Source organism: Pseudophryne corroboree, chromosome 4 (assembly GCF_028390025.1).
Source record: "Pseudophryne corroboree isolate aPseCor3 chromosome 4, aPseCor3.hap2, whole genome shotgun sequence".
NCBI classification, from domain to species: domain Eukaryota; kingdom Metazoa; phylum Chordata; class Amphibia; order Anura; family Myobatrachidae; genus Pseudophryne; species Pseudophryne corroboree.
Genome location: NC_086447.1, coordinates 503760481 through 503774867, shown reverse-complemented (window position 1 = coordinate 503774867; position 14387 = coordinate 503760481). Strand labels below are relative to the sequence as shown.

General features: G+C 48.7%; 1 protein-coding gene across 1 annotated transcript in view; it reads left to right on the top strand.

Moving 5' to 3' along the window:
• The window catches only part of TRAPPC3L (trafficking protein particle complex subunit 3L), a 324467-nt gene that overhangs the window by 49010 nt on the left and 261070 nt on the right, over nucleotides 1–14387 (top strand). The window lies entirely within an intron of this gene.

Below are 14387 nucleotides of genomic sequence, written 5' to 3'. Positions count from 1 at the left end.
CTGTGTACGATCCCTCTGGAGCTAATGGTGTCCAGTAGCCTAAGAAGCAGGACCTATCTTCAGAGAGTAGGGCTGCTTCTCTCCCCTCTGTCCCACGATGCAGGGAGTCTGTTGCCAGCAGAGCTCCCTGAAAATAAAAAAACCTTACAAAATACTTTCTTACAGCAAGCTCAGGAGAGCTCACTGAACAGCACCCAGCTTGTCCGGGCACAGATTCAAACTGAGGTCTGGAGGAGGGACATAGAGGGAGGAGCCAGAGCACACCAGAATCTAAATTCTTTCTTAAAGTGCCCATGTCTCCTGCGGAGCCCGTCTATTCCCCCATGGTCCTTACGGAGTCCCCAGCATCCACTAGGACGTTAGAGAAAGGGGTTTGTAGAATGAAAAATCAATAAAATCAGAAGTAGATTAAAGGCATGACTGCAGTGTCAGTAGACACTGAAAGTGGGCATATCAGTCCTTGTATATTCAGATGTACAGATGTAAATCAGGGAAGGGCATTGTAGCAGTATATGCATAAAGGGGGTCATTCCAAGTTTATAGCTTACTACCGATTTTCGCAACGCTGTGATCAGGTAAAAAAAATGGCAAAACTGCGCATGCGTATGCACTGCAATGCATACGTGCATCGTATGGATACAAAGAGCATCGTTGTTGTGCAATACTTTTAGCAACGAATCCATTCGCACAGCCGATCGCAAAGAGATTGACAGGAAGAGGGCGTTTGTGGGTGGCAACTGACCATTTTCTGGGAGTGTTTGGAAAAATGCAGGCGTGTCCAGGCGTTTGCAGGGCGAGTATCTGATGTCAATTGCGGGACCTCTGTCGCTAGAATCATCGCACAGGATAAGTAAATACAGGGCTGGTCTTGTTTTGCACAAAATTTGTTCGTGTCGCTCGGCTGCACATGCGATTGCACACTTGCAAAAGCGAAAATACACTCCCCCGTGGGTGGCAACAATGCGTTTGCACGGCTGTTAAAAGTAGCTAGCGAGTGAACAACTCGGAATGAGGGCCACAGTCACAGGTTAACATTAGCATAATGTAAAGCAAAGGAGGCCCCAACTGTGTCTATCTCAGAATCAGGACCTCTGAGGAGTGACCCTGCCCTCTTGACAGGCCCCTCCCCCTCAACAGACTCCACCCCATTAGGGCTGCTTACATAAATTTCCTGGGCTGGTGTTCGATCCCAATCCGCCCCTGGCAGCTACTATGGGGCCCAGAGCTGAGAGAGGCCACCTTCCCTGTCACAGTTACATGTGTTATATATAGGGGTGTAGCTACCGCATACCTCCCAACTTTTCATCTCCATAAAGAGGGACACATGCGCGGCGAAGCCGCATGCGCTCCCAGAAAAGGGGTGTGGCCTAAGGAAAGGGAGCGTGGCTTCGCGGGAGGACCCGCGATCGCGAGCCACGCCCCTGTTTTCGTCACTGAGGGGCATGCCAGCGCTTTGACTCCAGTGAATAGACGCTGTGCGCATGCGCACAGCGTCTATTCATCGCTGCTCTGCTAAGCAGGGCAGCGAGAGACAGAGCCTCCCAACTGCCCCCACCACCGCGGGACACTGCTGCCCGCGGGTGGGACAGTGGGGCAGTCCCCAAAAAACGGGACTGTCCCGCGAAAATTGGGACAGTTGGGAGGTATGGTACTTTGACTGCCTACCAGTGCAATGCCTCACCTACTGGTGTGATCTCCACCTCCTGTGACACGATACTCCTGCTGTGACTGCCTACCAGTGCAATGCCCCACCTACTGTTGTGATCTCCACCTCCTGTGAAACGATCCTCCTGCTCCATATATTTCCTGGGCTGGTGTTCAATCCCAATCCGCCCCTGGCAGCTACTATGGGGCACAGAGCTGAGAGAGGCCACCTTCCCTGTCACAGTTACATGTGTTATATATAGAGGTGTAGCTACCATAGGTACTTTGACTGCCTACCAGTACAATGCCTCACCTACTGGTGTGATCTCCACGTCCTGTGACACGATCCTCCTGCTGTGACTGCCTACCAGTGCAATGCCTCACCTACTGGTGTGATCTCCACGTCCTGTGACACGATCCTCCTGCTGTGACTGCCTACCAGTGCAATGCCTCATCTACCGGTGTGATCGCCACCTCCTGTGACAAGATCCTCCTGCTGGTGATGTGACTGCCTACCATGCTGCATTAGCCTTGCTTACTACCACTGTGGGTAATGCTAACAATTTGCTTAAGCCCAATTTGTGTTGGGCCCCGCTTATAGTTGACTTACTCCAACCTACATGAGGCCACTTTTCATATTTCTCTGACGTCCTAGTGGATGCTGGGAACTCCGAAAGGACCATGGGGAATAGCGGGCTCCGAAGGAGGCTGGGCACTCTAGAAAGATTTATGACTACCTGGTGTGCACTGGCTCCTCCCACTATGACCCTCCTCCAAGCCTCAGTTAGATTTTGTGCCCGGCCGAGGTTGGATGCACACTAGGGGCTCTCCTGAGCCCTTAGAAAGAAAGTATAGAATTAGGTTTTTTATTTTCAGTGAGACCTGCTGGCAACAGGCTCATTGCAGCGAGGGACTAAGGGGAGAAGAAGCGAACTCGCCTGCTTGCAGCCGGATTGGGCTTCTTAGGCTACTGGACACCATTAGCTCCAGAGGGATCGACCGCAGGCCCAGTCCTTGGTGTTCGGTCCCGGAGCCGCGCCGCCGTCCCCCTTACAGAGCCAGAAGCAAGAAGAGGTCCGGAAAATCGGCGGCAGAAGACATCAGTCTTCACCAAGGTAGCGCACAGCACTGCAGCTGTGAGCCATTGCTCCTCATACACACTTCACACTCCGGTTACTGAGGGTGCAGTGCGCTGGGGGGGGGCGCCCTGAGAAGCAATAATAACACTTTGGCTGGCAAAAATACCACAATATATAGCCCCAGAGTCTATATATGTGGTAAATACCCCTGCCAGAATCCATAAAAAAGCGGGAGAATAGGCTGCGGAAAAGGGGCGGAGCTATCTCCCTCAGACACACTGGCGCCATTTTCTCTTCACAGTGCAGCTGGAAGAAAGCTCCCCAGGCTCTCCCCTGTAGTTTTCAGAGTTTTCTCAAAGGGTTAAAAAGAGAGGGAGGGCACTAAATTTAGGCGCAATATTGTATATACAAGCAGCTATGGGGGAAAATTCACTCAGTTATAGTGTTAATCCCCACATTATATAGCGCTCTGGTGTGTGCTGGCATACTCTCTCTCTGTCTCTCCAAAGGGCTTTGTGGGGTCCTGTCCTCAGTCAGAGCATTCCCTGTGTGTGTGCGGTGTGTCGGTACAGCTGTGTCGACATGTTTGAGGAGGAGGCTTATATAGTGACGGAGCAGATGCCGATAAATGTGATGTCGCCCCCTGTGGGGCCGACACCAGAGTGGATGGTTAGGTGAAAGGTATTACCGACAGTGTCAACTCCTTACATAAAAGGGTGGATGACGTAACAGCTGTGGGACAGCCGGCTTCTCAGCCCGCGCCTGCGCCCAGGCGTCTCAAAGGCCATCAGGGGCTCGAAATCGCCCGCTCATTCAGATGGCAGACACAGATGTCGACACGGAGTCTGACTCCAGTGTCGACAAGGTTGAGACATATACACAATCCACTAGGAACATCCGTGACTTGATCCCGGCAATAAAAAATGTGTTACACATTTCTGACATTAACCTCTAAAAATGGGTTTTTATGTTTGGGGAGAAAAAGCAGGCAGTGTTTTGTTCCCCCATCAGATGAATGAATGAAGTGTGTGAAAAGCGTGGGTTCCCCCTGATAAGAAACTGGTAATTTCTAAAAAGTTACTGATGGCGTACCTTTTCCCGCCAGAGGATAAGTTACGCTGGGAGATATCCCCTAGGGTGGATAAGGCGCTCACACGGTTGTCAAAATAGGTGGCACTGCCGTTTTAGGAACGGCCACTTTGAAGGTACCTGTTGATAAAAAGCAGGAGGCTATCCTGAAGTCTGTATTTACACACTCAGGTACTAGACTGAAACCTGCAGAGCGTGCTGCTGCAGCGTGGTCGGTGACCCTGTCAAACATACTAGTTTGCTAACATGAGAACATATTAAAGACGTCGTCTTATATATGAGGGATGCACAGAGGGATATTTTGCCGGCTGGCATCCAAAATGAATGTAATGTCCATTCTGTCAGGAGGGTATTAGAGACCTGTCACTGGACAGGTGATGCTGACTTTAAAAGGCGCATAGAGATTCTGCCTTATAAGGGTGAGGAATTATTTGGGGATGGTCTCTGGGACCTCGTATCCGCAGCAACAGCTGGGAAGAAATATTTTTACCTCAGTTTTCCTCACAGACTAAGAAAGCACTGTATTATCAGGTACAGTCCTTTCGGCTTCAGAAAAGCAAGCGGGTCAAAGGCGCTTCCTTTCTGTACAGAGACAAGGGAAGAGGGAAAAAGCTGCACCAGTCAGCCTGTTCCCAGAATCATAATTCTTCTCTCGCTTCCTCTGAGTCCACAGCATGACGCGGGGGCTCCACAGGTGTAGCCGGGTACGGTGGGGGGCCGTCTCAAAAATTTCAGCGATCAGTGGGCTCGCTCACAGGTGGATCCCTGTTTCATTCAAGTAGTATTTCAGGGGTACAAGCTGGAATTCGAGATGTCGTCCCCCCGCCGTTTCCTCAAATATGCCTTGCCGACAACTCCCTCAGGCAGGGAGGCTGTGCTAGAGGCAATTAATAAGCTGTATTCCCATCAGGTAATACTTAAGGTGCCCCTACTTCAACAAGGACGGGGTTACTATTCCACACGGTTTGGGGTACCGAAACCGCATGGTTCGGTGTGACCCTTTTTTATAATTAAAATCCTTGAACACATACTTAAAAAAATTCAAGTTCAAGATGGAATCGCTCAGGGCGGTTATTGCAAGCCTGGACGAGGGGGATTACATGGTATCCCGGGACATCAAGGATGCTTACCTGCATGTCCCCATTTACTATCCTCGCCAGGAGTACCTCAGATTTGTGGTACAGGATTACCATTACCAAGTCCAGACTCTGCCGTTTGGACTGTACATGGCACCGAGGGTGTTACCAAGGTAATGGCTGGAATGATGATACTCCTTCAAAAAAGGGGAGTTTTTAATGATCCCGTACTTGGACAATCTCCTTATAAGGGCGAGGTCCAAGGAGCAGTTGCTAGTCGGGGTAGCACTATTTTGGAAAGTGCTACAACAGCACGGTTGGATTCTAAACAGTCCAAAGACACAGCTGTTTCCTACGACACGTCTACTGTTCCTGGGGATGGTTCTGGACACAGACCAGAAATAAGAGTTTCTCCCGGAGGAGATAGCCAAGGAGCTGTCATCTCTAGTCAGAGACCTCCTGAAGCCAAAACAGTTATCGGTGCATCATTGCACGCGAGTCCTGTGAAAAATGATAGCTTCCTACGAAGCAATCCCATTCGGCAGGTTCCATGCAAGAACTTTTCAGGGGGACCTGTTAGACAAGTGGTACGGATCACATCTTCAGATGCATCGGCTGATAACCCTGTCTCCAAGGACCAGGGTATCTCTACTGTAGTGGCTGCAGAGTGCCCATCTTCAAGAGGGCCGCAGGTTCGACATACAGGACTAGGTCCTAGTGACCATGGATGCCAGCCTTTGAGGCTGGGGGGCAGTCACACAGGGAAGAAGCTTCCAGGGACTTTGGTCAAGTCAGGTGACTTCCCTACATAAATATTCTGGAACTGAGGGCCATTTACAATGCCCTGAGTCAGCCAAGGCCTCTGCTTCAAAACCGGCCGGTCCTGATCCAATCAGACAACATCACGGCAGTCGCCCATGTAAACCAACAGGGCGGCACAAGAAGCAGGATGGCGATGGCAGAAGCCACAAGGATTCTCCGATGGGCGGAAAATCATGTGTTAGCACTGTCAGCAGTGTGCATTCCCGGAGTGGACAACTGGGAAGCAGATCTTCTCAGCAGACACGACTTCCACCCGAGAGAGTGGGGACTTCATCCAGAAGTCTTCCAAAGGATTGTACACCATTGGGAAAGGCCACAGGTGGACATGAAGGCGTCCCGCCTCAACAAAAAGCTATAAAAGATATTGCGCCAGGTCAAGGGACCTTCAGACGATAGCTGTGGACGCTCTGGTAACACCGTGGGTGTACCAGTCGGTTTATGTGTTCCCCCCTCTGCCTCTCATACCAAAGGTACTGAGAATAATAAGAAGGCGAGGAGTAAGAACGATACTCGTGGTTCCGGATTGGCCAAGAAGAGCCTGGTACCCAGAACTTCAAGAAATTATATCAGAGGACCCATGGCCTCTGCCGCTCAGACAGGACCTGCTGCAGCAGGGGCCCTGTCTGTTCCAAGACTTACCGCGGCAACGTTTTGATGGCATGGCGGTTGAACGCCGGATCCTAAAGGAAAAGGGCATTCCGGAGGAAGTCATTCCTACGCTGATTCAAGCCAGGAAAGATGTAACTGCAAAACATTATCACCGCATATGGCGGAAATATGTTGCTTGGTGTGAGGCCACAAAAGGCCCCAACAGAGGAATTTCAACTAGGTCGATTTCTGCATTTCCTACAAGCAGGAGTGTCTATGGGCCTAAAATTAGGCTCCATTAAGATACAGATCTCGGCTCTGTCGATTTTCTTCCAGAAAGAATTAGCTTCAGTACCTGAAGTTCAGACATTGTAAAAGGAGTGCTGCATATTCAACCCCCGGTTGTGCCTCCAGTGGCACCTTGGGATCTCAACGTGGTGTTGAGTTTCTTAAAATCACATTGGTTTGAACCACTAAAAACCGTGGATCTAAAATATCTCACGCGGAAAGTGGTCATGTTATTGGCCTTGGTTTCGGCCAGGCGTGTATCAGAATTGGCGGCTTTGTCATATAAAAGTCCTTATCTGATTTTCCATATGGATAGGGCAGAATTGAGGACTCGTCCCCAGTTTCTCCCTAAGGTGGTATCAGTTTTTCACTTGAACCAACCTATTGTGGTGCCTGCGGCTACTAGGGACTTGGAGGATTCCAAGTTACTGGACGTAGTCAGGGCCTTGAAAAATTATGTTTCCAGGACGGCTAGAGTCAAGAAAATTGACTCGCTATTTATCCTGTATGCACCCAACAGGCTGGGTGCTCCTGCTTCTAAGCAGACTATCGCTCGCTGGATCTGTGACACGATTCAGCAGGCGCATTCTGCGGCTGGACTGCCGCATCCTAAATCAGTGAAAGCCCATTCCACAGGGAAGGTGGGCTCATCTTGGGCGGCTGCCCGAGGGGTCTCGGCTTTACAACTTTGCCGAGCTGTTACTCGGTCAGGGGCAAACACGTTTGCAAAATTCTACAAATTTGATACCCTGGCTGAGGAGGACCTTGAGTTCTCTCATTCGGTGCTGCAGAGTCATCCGCACTCTCCCGCCCGTTTGGGAGCTTTGGTATAATCCCCATGGTCCTTTCGGAGTTCCCAGCATCCACTAGGACGTCAGAGAAAATAAGATTTTACTCACCGGTAAATCTATTTCTCGTAGTCCGTAGTGGATGCTGGGCGCCCATCCCAAGTGCGGATTGTCTGCAATACTTGTAAATAGTTATTGCTAACTAAAGGGTTATTGTTGAGCCATCTGTTGAGAGGCTCAGTTGTTTTCATACTGTCAAACTGGATATAGTATCACGAGTTGTACGGTGTGATTGGTGTGGCTGGTATGAGTCTTACCCGGGATTCAAAATCCTTCCTTATTATGTCAGCTCGTCCGGGCACAGTGTCCTAACTGAGGCTTGGAGGAGGGTCATAGTGGGAGGAGCCAGTGCACACCAGGTAGTCATAAATCTTTCTAGAGTGCCCAGCCTCCTTCGGAGCCCGCTATTCCCCATGGTCCTTTCGGAGTTCCCAGCATCCACTACGGACTACGAGAAATAGATTTACCGGTGAGTAAAATCTTATTATTTCCAGGGCCACTTTACCTTGCCAATCTGCCCCTGTCTGGCATGGAAGAAATGTGAATGATAAATCAATGTAAATGTACCAGGAAGTGTTGACAAGCCTTTACAACATTATCTTATACTGTGAATTTCTTATCCTGTTTCCAAGACAAATAATTAATTGAACTTGTTAATTAAGTGAAAGGAAGACATGATATTTTTCATGAGATATATCAAGCTGTGGAGAGAGATAAAGTTGAGTATTTGCCCAAATGAAATGAAGCTTCTAACTACAGGTATCAGTTCATGTACTGTGCTAGATAAGTGACAGAAGATGATTGGGTGGTTTGGACATCTGCACTTTATCTCTCTCCAAGGCTTGATACATCTCTCTAAGAGTGCTGTATATAAAATATATGTCTGGGTGCTATACATCAGTCCAGGAGCACCAGCAGGACAGTAGCGTAACAGTCATATCAGTAATAATTTGCGGACCCTGTGAAATTAGCATTCAGTAAAGATGGGAGACTCAGTCAATGAATACATAAAACATTTTTTAGTTTATGATAAAATATAAAAAGTTTATTAAGTGGAATATTTAATAAATAATATTTGAGAGACATCTCCAAAAACAGTTGGTTTTGGGGGCTGCCCACAAATATTAACTAGCCCCTGAATGTATGCATTGGGGACTGCAATGGATATTTGAGATATCTATTGCATTCCTCCTACTTTGAACACAAAAGTAGCGACCAAAAGTTTCTACGGCAGATGGTAAACTGTGAAACTCACCAGGCTCCAGAATGCAAAGCATTTCTTAGCTTGGCCCGGCAGCTAATGCCATTTCTAAATGGCTTTTGTAGCCTGTGGGCTACATTATGCTATAATTCCCAGGAGAAGGATCCTTGGGATCCCTCTGCATTACTGTCTGCTCTCACATATGCAGTCTGACGATTGCACATGTGAACTAGCGCAGCCAGGGTCTAAACCCAGAAGTAAAGTGATCGCATTAGCAATTATTTTACTTCTCATACTGTACATTGCAGGGATGGGCATGAGATTGGTACTCATTATGGCATAAAAGCTACACCTCGGGACTCATGAAGAGTCATCCTTCAGCACTCAGGAGAGGAAAAAACCCCTTGGGGGGAAACCTCTGGGGAACCATGGCCTCAGGATCGCCCTTCCCTCTGGCCATTAAGAGGTGTACTAATAGAGGGGTCAGTATGCTATCCCAGCGCATGGGATTCCGGTAGTTGTCATACCGATGCCAGGATCCCAGTACAGAAAAGACTGACAGGGGTGAGTAAGGGTATTCTCCCCTCTCCCCACCCCCCTAACCCTGCCTGTCTGAAATCTAACCCTAACCTTTCCTTTTATGCCTAACCCTACCGCGGAGGTGCATAATCCTAACCTCCATCCATGCTGCCTAAACCTAACCCTCCCTTCCCTGCAGCCTAACCACTCCCGGGGGTGCCTAACCCACCCTACCCACAGCCTAACCCTAACTTCCCCCCACCCGCACCCTAACCCTATCCTCCCCCCACCCGCAGCCTAATCCTAACTCCCCATCTGATGCCTATACCTAACCACCCGCCTGATGCCTAAACCTAACCCTCCCTCCCCCGCAGCCTAAATATCCCTGGGGGTCCTTAACCCTAACCCACCCTACCTGCAGCCTAACCCTAACCACCCCCTGCCCACAGCCCAAACCTAATTCCCCACCTGACACCTAAACCTAATCTCCCCACCTGATGCCTAAACCTAAACCTCCCTCTCCCGCAGCCTAACGACCCCTGGGGGTCCTTAACCCTATCCCACCCTACCCGCAGCCTAAACCTATCTTCCCCTCACCCGCAGCCTAACCCTAACCCCTCCGCCTGATGCCTAACCCTCTCCCTCTCCCCACCCCCTAACCCTGCCTGTCCGCAGTCTAACCCTCCCCCTTTGTGCCTAACCCTCCCGCGGAGGTGCCTAATCCTAACCTCCGTCCCTGCTGCCTAAACCTAACCCTCCCACTCCTGCAGCCTAACCACCCCCCCTGCGTCCCTGCTGCCGAAACCTAACCCTCCCTCCCTCGAAGCCTAATCACTCCTTGGGTGCCTAACCCTAACCCACCCCACCCGTAGCCTAACGCTAGCCTACCCCCGCACGCAGCCTAAACCTAACCCAGCACCTGACACCTAAACCTAACCCCCCACCTGATACCTAAACCTAACCCTCCCTCTCCTACAGCCTAACCACCCCCAGGGGTGCCTAACCATAACCCACCCTACCCGCAGCCTGACCCTAACTCCCCCCATCCACAGCCTAAACTTAACCCCCCTCCTGAATCCTAAACCTAATCCCCCAACCTAACCTAACCCTCCCTCCCCCGCAGCCTAACCACCCCCAGGAGTGCCTAACCCTAAGTTCCCCCCACCCGCAGCCTAAACTTAACCCCCCTGTCTAATGCCTAAACCTAACCCTCCCGCCTGATGCCTAGACCTAACCCTCTCTCCCACGCAGGGGTTACCTAACCCACCCTATCTGCATCCTAACCCTAACCTCCCCCCACTTAACCCTAACCCCCTGCCTGATGCATAAACCTAACCCTCCCTCCCCGGAAGCCTAACCCCCTGCCTGATGCCTAAACCTAACCCACCTTGCCCAGCCATAAACCTATGATTGTGGGGATACGGGCGTCGGTATCCTTGCCCATTCGGAGTTCCAACGTCGGGATTCTTAAGAGTGTCGGGATCCCAGTGCCATAAATCCGACAGCCGGCATCTTTACCGCATCTCCTAAAAGGTAATGCCTATGTCTCAACGTTTGGAGCATGTGTCCGCAGCTCTCCTCCCAGGGCAGCTATTCAGGGATCACCCACTGCGTGTAGACGAAGAGGAAGAGATGAAAAATCATTGTTAGTGGATGAACAAGCAGAGAGACAAACTGCAAACAGTGGTGTGGTTGTCTAGAGAGAAAAATCTCTCTATGTAAATATGTTACTCTAACTACTGAGGACATGGAAAATACCTAAAATAAGGACAATTATCCCAAAGGGCCAATTGTTTTTATACAATACACACATTGGGGGGATAAGTTCTCTCTTATAGTAATTAGTGGGTAACTTCAGAAAAGAAACTTGACCAGTAAATAATAAAAGCTATAAATTGCTAACATTTAGGGGTCAATCCAATTAGGTACGAGTTACCATTGCTGCAACGTTTCAACAGCATCCAAACTCACACCCTTCGTGGCCAGATTCAGCCTATGGGGCTACCGGAAAGTGCGGCTGTTGTAAGACAAACTCGCACCTAATTAAACTGACCCTTTGTTGTTAAATGTGATAAAATAGTAAAATATAATGGTGTAATTGTGGGCCTGATTCAGTTGTGGTTGTTGAAGCAATCGCTGCTGCAATCTTACCGTTCACAATTGCATTGTGAGTCTGAGCAGTCGTAGGCTGAGCAAGTCTCCTAGACACAGGGGGCTCTCCAGCAGCAACACAGGTCGCAATGGGTAATTTATGCACGCACATGGAATGGAGTTTGAACGGACCTGACACGCTGGTATACAGTTAGCCACCCCCATTACCACCTCAAACGCTGACTTCCTGTCAATCACTTTGCGATGGGATCCTCTGTGTGAGCTTGATTTCATTTCGTGCGCAGTGCAGCTTACACGCATGCACAGTGAAAAAGCATTGAGCCACTTGGTGCAACAGCAGCTCTGCGTCCGCATCTGAATCAGGCCCCCTGAGCGGTAAGGAGAAGGACTCTAGGGAAAGGACTATGTCACCTTTATTATATGTAAAGATAGGGAAACAGTCACTTGTTACAGCTCCAATTCACATCATTTATACCATTCTGTACCATTTCATCATTTGGTTATTCTATGGGGGAGATGTATTAAGCCCTGCAGAGTGATAAAGTGGAGAGAGGTAAAGTACCAGCCAATCAGCTCCTAACTGCCATGTTACAGGCTGTGTTTGAGAAATGACAACCAGGAGCTGATTGGTTGTTAGTTTATCTCTCTCCACTTTATCACTCTCCCAGGCTTTGTACCCCTGCCCCCAGTTCATTGATATACTGTAAATGTCAGCCATTTCACTATCTCCCCCGATCTGTATTGTTCTTCCCCCGATCTGTATGTTCTGTATCATGCTCTGCCCACCCTTCCTGTTTTTCTGTATTACAGTATGTTCTACATCTCGCAACCCCCAAAGTGTATGTCCTTCCTCTATATGTCCTATAGAGTACGCCACAATTTCTATGTTTCTGTATTGTGCCCCCACACCATCTGTATGTGCTATACCAAGTTGCCCCCTTCTGCATGTTTTGTATTGTCCGTTCTCCCCCACCATAGACCCTATGTTTTGTACTGTGCTCTCAATATCCCCCACCACACACACAATTACACAAGTATGGTAACTTACCTCCTGCATGCTATTCTCCAGTCACTAATTCCTCTGCGACCCCTCCCGTCGTCTTCAACTGACACTTTGCAGATCTCTTTGCCGGTCACCTGACACTCTGCAAATCTCTTTGCCAGAACTTTGCCAAATGATGATCTAAATAACCAAAATTTCATGGTCAGACATATTATGTGTATAATAATACTACTACATTTTATTACATACTTTCATTTTTATTCATTTGCAATTTATCTATTTTATTGACTTTTTATCCAAAACCCAAGATCCTTTTTCATATAGACCCAAGTTATCTGCTCCAGGTCTTCCCTAGTGCTTGGACCATGTTAATATCATACACTGGGCCTAATTCAGACCTGATCGCAGCAGCAAATTTGTTCTCTAATGGACAAAACCATGGTGGTCATTCCGAGTTGATCGCTCGTTTTTTTTCGCAACGGAGCGATTAGTCGCTAATGCGCATGCGCAATGTCCGCAGTGCGACTGCGCCAAGTAAATTTGCTATTAAGTTAGGTATTTTACTCACGGCATTACGAGGTTTTTTCTTCATTCTGGTGATCATAGTGTGATTGACAGGAAGTGGGTGTTTCTGGGTGGAAACTGGCCGTTTTATGGGTGTGTGCGAAAAAACGCTGCCGTTTCTGGGAAAAACGTGGGAGTGGCTGGAGAAACGGGGGAGTGTCTGGGTGAACGCTGGGTGTGTTTGTGACGTCAAACCAGGAATGAAACTGACTGAACTGATCGCAGTGGCAGAGTAAGTCTCGAGCTACTCAGAAACTGCTAAGAACTGTCTATTCGCAAATCTGCTAATCTTTCGTTCGCAAATCTACTATGCTAAGATTCACTCCCAGAGGGCGGCGGCTTAGCGTGTGCAAAGCTGCTAAAAGCAGCTTACGAGCGAACAACTCGGAATGAGGGCCCATGTGCACTGCAGGTGGGGCAGATGTAACATGTGCAGAAAGAGTATGGTAACTTACCTCCTTCATGTTATACTCCAGTCGTTGCTACCTCTGTGACCCCTCCCGTCGTCTTCAACTGACACTTTGCAGATCTCTTTGCCGGTTACCCGACACTCTGCAAATCTCTTTGCCAGATGATCTAAAAAATACAAAAGACTATCATTAAGCATAGTACTCAGAGCCGGCCCTAGCCAATTTGATGCCCTAGGCAAAATTTTGTCTGGTGCCCCCTAGCTCCGCCGCTAGTTCTGCATCTGTACCTGCAACGCTCAGGTAGTGGGGCCCACCGGGGGTTACCCTGTGGGCCAGTTCAACTCTGCACAATGCCACACAGTAATGACCATAATACATATAATTCCACACAGTAAAGGAACCTTACACATATGCCCCACATTAGTAATGCCCATAATACACATAATGCCACACAGTAATGCACCTTACACATATGCCCCACATTAGTAATGCCCATAATACACATATACTGCCACAGATACTGCCACACTTACTGGTTATACAAAAAGATCAGTATCAAACATGTAGAAACTGTCCATTCTCTTCACTATTCAGTGTGTTTGCTGGTGTCTGTTACTCCCGTTAACTGCATGCACTTTACTTTATACTGTGGGAGCTAAATGCTCTGCCCTTCAGTCTGATGTGTCCAAAAGTCACGCTGCACTGATGTTTCATATAGAAATAGCACAACGCAACTTACTGACCACGTTACAGTGCTAGATGGCAGGGGAATTTTACGGTATGGACTGACTAGGAAATAAAGTGTGGGGAGAACACTGCCCATGTTATGTCCCTGCAGACACCTGGGGTTTGCACAGGGATAAAGGACACACACAGGATAGCAGGGTCCCCCTCCCCCATGTGCACAAGCAGTATAGGTGATGTCAGGTTTCTGTGAAGCAGTCTTCAAAAATACACGTGTTATCATAAGAAGCCATCCAGTAATAACCTTATATAGTCAGTAAAAATGTCACAGGTCCAGGAATTGCATTTACTGGGCTTCTGCTGTCTGTCTGAGGTCTCACAAGTCAGGAGCATTCAAGCATTTCAGAGGAAGTTTAAGGCACAGTGTGCATTTTTTTTTACAAATGTAAACAGCAGTGTA